The following is an 8,094-nucleotide window of genomic DNA, read 5'->3' as shown; positions in this document are numbered from 1 at the left end:
TGTAAAAACTATTGCATAATTTGATTTTGACAAGTCAATACGATTCGTTCAATGTGTATTTTACTGCACTACAGACGACAAATGTACTTGTGACATACATGTATTTGTCTGGACAGAGTGGAATGAGCAAAGGTTATCATTACACTCGAGTCTGAGTGAAATGATCAAGGTATCAATCACTATTATTTTTCACTCTTTCACCGGTATGCTTGAAATAAAGGAAATAAATTATCTAATGTGTGCGTTTTCGAGCGCTTTGTGCGCCTATTCTGACAATGTTTAGGTGCTGGACGTAGTAACAAAAAGGGAAAGCATGACATATCTTCTTTGACAAAATAGGAAAGGAAACGCTAAAATAGCATCGGAAAGTTACGCGAAAATAATGTCTGCCTCTTAAGATTTGACTGAAGAGGTAATATAGTAGTTATCACAGACGTTTGGTACCTGGAAAACATTTCTAGACCGTTGTAGACCCACCGGGGAGGAGAGGAGAGAAAGAGACGGAGAGTAAGGGTTTGGAAATGAACTTTTGAAATGGCCTTTTTTTCCCAACCTGCCCCTTTTTCCTAATCCAAGATGGCGGATCTATTAACTAGACCATTCTCAGTTGAATTAAACACTCGAGGTCTTAAAAAACTGTCACACGAAGAAGTGCTCAAGTCATTAAAACACACAATCGATGAAAAATCTATTCAGGCGATTCAAATAACCGAACGCAGTTGCATAATAACGGTGAATAACGAGGAGACAAAAGTGTCTTCACTTATATCAGGACTGAGTTTACAAGAAAGACATGTTAGGCTTTCAGATTCGGACAGTGTTATAACAAATATTACTTTGAAGGATGCCCCTACGAAATGCAGTATACCACCATAGCCACCACTATTAATCAGTTTGGTGATGTTATCGATGGAAGCCTAGTAAGAGGTAAAATTAAAAAACAAACAAACAAACATCTCCAATGGTACAAGGTGCGTTAAAATACTGAACTGTATTCCAATTCTTGCTCCAAGCATTGAAATAGGGAAATTCAAAATCAAACTATTTGCGGACAATAACCGCAGAAGGTGTAAAATATGTCAGAAAACTGACCACCCGTATTTCAAGTGCCCGGACAGGTTTCAACGACCGAGGCAATCATACTCAGAGGCAGTGCGGCTTATGAGTATAAAAGCATGTTTTAACTGCAAAGAAAACGACCATCTGCGCAAAGACTGTCTTTACGACGTTATTTGTCACTACTGTAAGGAGGAAGGGCACACACAGGCAGAATGTCCTATGGAAAAGTAAGGCAACTATGCGGCTGAGAAAATGGAAGGCCAGCGCTCCCTCAACGTGAGTGATGGGTTAAACAGCAGTGAAGACGATTCTACGGTGGTCCCAAACAGCGTCCGTGAAACATTGGATATCCCCAGTCCGGCGAGCGACGGAAGTGACGTCACAACCCATTAGGGCGGGTAAATCTAAAGTGCACATTATTCTCGGCGGCTCCAATTGCGCTCGAATACACGTGAAGGATTCAGATATAAGGAACGTTTCTTTGGCTGGTGAATCAATTACGTTTGTAGAGGGCTTGCTTTCCAATTTGAAATTTGGAGACAATGAGGCTGTGGCATCGGTAGTCATCCACCTCGGCACGAATGACATGCGCAACAGAAGCAGCGAAGATATCATCGCAGACACTAACAACGCATTGATCACCGTCGCCGAAACGTGGCCGGGCGTCCCGGTAGCGTTTTCAAGTATTTTGCCGCGCAAAGGCACTAATCCTCTTGTGAAAAGTATGAACTCTGCTGCTAAACTGATTAACACGAAAATTCTTAGACTGTGTCAGTCCAAAAATAACGTTCACTATCTAGACAACGACGAACTCGTTTATCATGAAAACAAGTTAAATAAATCCTTCTATGATCCGAGGGATCCAACAGGTGTATATGTTTCCGACGAGGGCGCGGAAGAGATATACGCTAACTTTCTGGCTTTCGTCTTTGATGGCGAATCGGAAGAACTTGTATAGGTTCTGTCTACTCCAGGCACTGGGAGAAAGCGGGGCAGGGGCAGCAACTCCTCCACACAGCCGTCGGCAAACAGGCTGCAAAAACAAGGCAGATCAGAAATTTGCAAATAGTGGCCTTGTATCATTTTAAAACTGTGAATGACATTTAAAAACTAAAATAAATATAATTATATAAATCAAATGTTCAAGGTAGTTTCCATAAACGTGAATGGATTACGAAATAACTTAAAACGAGTTGCAGTATTTAATTGGATCAAAGAAAATGACTACGATTTTGAGCTCTTACAAGAGATACACTGTAGCACTGACTTTGAGGCTAAAACTTGGAGCTCTCAGTGGAACGGAAACGCTTTCTGGAATAATGAAGATAGTAACTCTAAAAGCGTAGCTATTCTGTTCAATAAAAAGGCGTCATATGTGTGTGTGGAAAATATATTACATATGTTTAATGGTCGTTTTCAAATAATTAATATTAATGTAGATGCAGACAAAACATTCAATTAAATGTATATGCACCGAATAATACGATGCATAAAAATATTTTTTTCACTGAAATTAATAGAGTACTTAAAGAAACACAAAATGTAAAAAATATCATTGGGGGAAATTTCAATTGTACCCAAAATGTTAGATAAGACAGGAAAGACTGGGTGTCCAGTAGCACCGTATTTGTATATAATTCAGGCCGAGCCAATCGTGTGCCGTATTAGAAACAATATAAATATAAATGGCATAAGCATGCCCGATTACAATGATAAAATCCAACAAGCAAAAGTAAATCAAAATGTTGATGATACGCAGCTATTCGCTAAAAATGAAAGTTCATTACCATATATCTTTCAAGACCTAAGCCTGTATGAAAAAGCAAAAATGAATAAAAATAAAACCATAGGATTATTCATCGGAAAATTAAAAGATAAAGTTCCAAACTTTAAAGAAATAACTTGGACAAAAAATATGTAAAACTCTGGGGATTTGTCATGGATATGATATAGATGATAATGACATTTGGCGTAAAAAACTAAATAAGATAAAATCTCGTTTACAAGTATGGAAGTAAATAGAGCTAACTATACAAGGCTAAATACTCGTCAAAACACGTATCTTCTCAGCAATAAACTTTGAAGTAGAAACAAGAGGTATTTAACAAAACATTTCGAACGACTTAGAACAAATAATGAATAATTTCATTTGGAATAATAAAGCCGCAGGTAGCCAGAGATACGCTGAACCGGGAAAATGATCATGAAGGAGTAAATTTATGTAGCATCACTGAATATAAACAAGCATTGCAAATTAAAATGATATTTGAAATTATTCACTCAAAGAATGAAGTATGGAACAACATAGAGAAATATTATCTTGGTCTATTAGATAAAAGCTAAAACATGAAAATGTTTACAGACTTTTACAGCTATTACTACGGATGAAGTCCTAAACACTCCATTATTTGGGTATCACATAATAGAATTTAAAAGCAAGCCACTTTTTATTGCAAATTTTAGTAAAAGTGGGATCAAAGAATTAAAGATGTATGAGATTAAACAAAAATCGATTATGTATCTACTGGAAATTTACTCAGTAAATTGAAAAGCAATCGAAATTGGATAGCAGAATGGACAATGATAAAAAAGAGCATTCCCAAGACAATTATTGACACATTAAAATGGGGGGTGCTTGAATCAACACAGAATGTTTACCTAAAAATTGATATGGATACTCTCAATATAATGAACAAAATAAATAAGGACATTAAAGGTAGTGAACTTAGAGTTAAAACTATTATTAAACAATTTAACCTTCAACGGCAAAGTAAGAAAATCTCAAGCGAAATAAAATGGGAAGCGAGTTTAAACAATGCAAATTTAAATTGGAAAACAAAATGGAACCATATTTATAGCTCAAATGCATCTTTAGGTGCTCGTCAATTTCTATGGAAGTACCTATTCAATATAATTTTCATAGAGCATCGCCTTGCTCTTATGAAAGTATCAAGAAATGGATCATGTAATATATGTCTCAAGAATAGAGAGACATTATTTCATCTCTTTTGGGATTGTTCAGCTGTTAATCTAATTTGGAACAAAATTAATTAAGACTGTATTGTTCAGGGGGTTGAAATTTTAATGGATGAAGTAGGTCCAAGTATTCTTCCTGCGTATTACAATTGAATCTTTGCATGACAAACGAAAATAACCTCTGGAACTTGACAAAAAACAATGTATGAATTCGAAGCACATGTACATTTAACGGAAATAGAAATGTTCAAGATAAGGGAAGTAACCCGAGAATGGGGCTACACTACATCATATTTGTTGCACCACTGCATTGATGTATTGCTGATAAAATACATATGTATATCTGATATATTTCATTGAAACATTTCCTTTGTTGAAACACTGATTAGTTATTTTTGTTATTTATAATTGTAAGTGTTGTCAGGGGTGCCACGATCCCTGGTAGCACATATGTTTCGGGGGAAATAAAAGGGACTTCATTGATGTCTCAAAAAGAAGAAGAAACATTTACTGAAGAAACAACATTTGTAAATTATAACAACATTTGCAAATTATTAAAAACGTTATGGTTAGTTCCTTTTCGTCAATACTGAGTTATTGCACTACGTTGGTTGTAAACTCCTTCTTACCTTTTGTTCAAGCAGACCCAGGAAGCCCCAAGCAGAATTATAAATGTTAATTCATTTGCTGATTTGTTGTATAAATGTAAAATCAAAAATAGTAAGTTTGTAAGACAAAATCGTGATGTTCAAACACTTCATTCAGACCCTGGTAAACTAAGGATGGATATTGCTTTTACGTCAGAAAAATATTTTGTCAAGATTTACCCCGGATAGTAAGGTATGATTATTCCTAATAAAGTATCGTTCCATTTTATGACTGTTTTTAATTTCTGAATAGCAATACCGCAACCATCTCCCTTCTACCAGCAAATTGTGTAACCAGTTCTGCCTCTTCAAAGAAAAAAATTCGAGTATGGAAAGCATACATATAGATGTTCAATGTGCACAATGAAAGGACTAAAGAGGCCCTCTTACCCCCCCCCCCCCCCAAAAAAAAAAAAAAAAAAAAATCCACAATTAATACAATTGTTTTAAGGATAAATACTGTCGAAAACAATATTTTTTATAAAGGATAATGTGTTTATTTTGAACGAAAAGTGTATCAAACACGGTATTTCTACCTTATTAGACGATAGAAGATCGCTCACCCCAATCATTTAATATTTTTGTGTTTTCCGCTATAAAATACAAGGCTACAATCTAGTTATAAAAGTATTTTTCATAAATGCATTATCTAGTAAGTAGATTTAGGTTGATCACTCAAAACTTATATTTGTTATACATGTGTAAGTACCGATTGAGAATAAGAGTATCACTTTAAATACGTTAATTATAAATTTGAAGTAAACATTTGCTTTATGCACGAATAAAGTAAATCACGACATAATAATGAAGGAAGCTTTTAAGCGTAACCTATATCTCGCTTCCGCGACCTTTTGCGATTCAAAACTATATTTTGATAACTTCCGTGTTGTGAAATTAACCCAAACTATTGATGCATATACATGACTTAGTTCAAGTTTCATTTTCGGCTTCAAGCATATCACTTACTTTAGATGCAAACATGAAAACACAGCGTTCAAGTTGTATTGCACTAATTTATGATAAACAATTATATTTGAAAACATAATTCGATTAAGGATGTTTGATTGCTCTCCATTGTTGCATGATTTTGTTTTATATTCATATCTTGACTTGGGTAATCTATTCTTTGAATAATTGTTGGTATTAGAAATGACAAGGACTATCCTATGATAGCAGTATAACAGCACGAGTAAGGGTTGAAACTGTGATGAAGTTCTCAATGGTTTTCTTTCCTCATTGTGATCTAAATAGAACAGACGATAATAATGCCACACACGGGGCTCTTATAGATAAATTACAATGATTACGTATCTTAAATCTGGATCAAAATGACAAAACACAAACGGGAGCATGTTTTCAAAACGCCCAGAAACATGACTAGTCTCGTCCAGAATAACAAAACCCCGCACTCACAGTACTTTGGTTTTTGTTTTGTCATTGCAAAATGATCGAAGTAAATAATATAATTAAAACAGCTCTGCTGTTTCATGCTAACACAGTGATTCAAATAAAATGATTAATACTAGGTACACTTAGTGTATCTGACGGTGTATGTTAAAGTTGCTGAGACAGGGCTTATGCTAGTTTATGGATCGAATATTAAAACGTTATAACATAATAACAACAAAACAATCATGACAACGTTCAAGCCAACTTCCAGCACACAACATCACAAACTGCTCTTATAATACGACAGACCACTTTAAAACAATTTATAGTATTCGTTGAGCCCCTAGGACCTACATTAGCTTTACATGAATTTATGGATGTCAGATGTTGCAATATATGGCGCTCAATACTTCGAGCATTGAATCACTAAGAAAACAAGAATTGGTCAACTTGAACTGCATCAATACAAACAATGGACTGTACAAAGTGACAAAGTTTTTGTAACAATGTTTCCAACGTATTATTTTGAACAATCAACTGCTAAACGAACCATCGTATATTTAGAGACAAAAATTAAAAGGTTACTGAGAATTGACTATTGTGGTCAAAGTTTATTGCCAATAGGTAATAATACATTTTGTAAAGAAGCCTTCAACCAGTTTTATCTTTATTATTTTATGTTCTGCAAATAGAAAGAGGATACTTGTTTATTTCAGTGTAAGATTGTATTTTATTTCACGAGTGTCATAGAAAAACTTATTTTCACGAGTAGCGAAGCCACGAGTGAAAATGTAGTTTTTTATGGTCATGTGTAATATAATATACGATCTTACACTGAAATAAACACATTTTCTGTTTCTTTTATGCTTATTTTTAGAGTTTTATTTGTTTTTTATGTATTTCTGAATTACCCCCTTTTTTGAAAAGGGTGGGCTTTACGCCGCTACCCGTGGGGCGCCCCTCATGCATAATTATAGCTTTCAACTTTTCTACTTTCGGTTTGCTGAGAAATAGTTCTCTGCTATTCATTCTTATAGCTTAATATTCGCTCGTTTTTTAATTGCAAAGCTTTATGTACAGTAAACAATGAAGTATTATTAGTGCACATATTTTCCAAAAAATAATGAAAACACTTTTTATTTTAAGATGGGCATGAATACATAAAATTACTACGCCGCTATTTAAAGAATGAAAATTTGGAATGTCAAATGTGTTAGCAATAAAATGTGGATACTCATTGGATTTTAACCATTCTTCTTAGTTTAAGCCTGCATGTGGTTTTATGGTAAGTTAATATTCTGACATCTTACTGTCAGAGACCAGTCTGTTTCGCTTTAAAATGTTTGTTTTCCAGTTAAAGAGTAAATGCCATGCCATGTTATTTCACTGTTAAAACCCCATATTTCATCGTTAAGCATGAACGAAAGACTGTTACATGATTGATTCAAAACGAAACTGATTTAAAAGAAACTTTTCTATTATTGATAAAACAAGCGTTAGCCTCAATTTAAAAAGCGATTTTTAATAATGTTCGTTTTAAATGCGTACGGATGTAACATTTCTTCGATATAATGACAACGTGATTAACTAAACCGGAGTGTAGAATTTGCACGCTGTTCTGGACAATAAGTATACCAACAAGCACCCGGCTTGTGAAGGCGACTAGTCGGGACTATTGTTCCAATAACATCATGGGAACTACAGGTACAAGCCCAGTAGTCTAAATTCAACCAATTTCATGTTTAAAGACACTATATACCTGTGTACATCTCGTATCGCACGACGCAAGCTCAGTAACATATATTCAACCAATGGCATGTTTAAAGGCTCAAGGAAGCTTATTGAGTATAATTCCCATTTCATTTCGAATGGAATTGGACATGTGCTGTCTTTAGTAGTCTAATACGCTCACTTTTTTACTATATGTTTATATAAAATCGCCATCTTGGACGGAGTAGAAAATGAGGGAATATTCGGAGGCGCTCCGGCGTGACATTATTGATCCGGCGGCTCAGGCGTTAGA

General features: G+C 34.9%; 1 long non-coding RNA gene across 1 annotated transcript; it reads right to left on the bottom strand.

Moving 5' to 3' along the window:
- Positions 1-401: 401 nt before the first annotated feature.
- Positions 402-5,440, bottom strand: LOC128220791 (uncharacterized). Its single transcript, XR_008258853.1, has 3 exons — positions 5,219-5,440; positions 2,304-2,370; positions 402-2,092 (listed from the first exon to the last, which is right to left on the bottom strand). It is a non-coding gene; the product is annotated as an uncharacterized LOC128220791 (long non-coding RNA).
- Positions 5,441-8,094: the final 2,654 nt, after the last annotated feature.

Source organism: Mya arenaria, chromosome 15 (genome assembly GCF_026914265.1).
Source record: "Mya arenaria isolate MELC-2E11 chromosome 15, ASM2691426v1".
Classification (NCBI taxonomy): Eukaryota; Metazoa; Mollusca; class Bivalvia; order Myida; family Myidae; genus Mya; species Mya arenaria.
The sequence above is the reverse complement of the archived record's forward strand: the minus strand, read 5'-3'. Positions and strand labels throughout refer to the sequence as shown.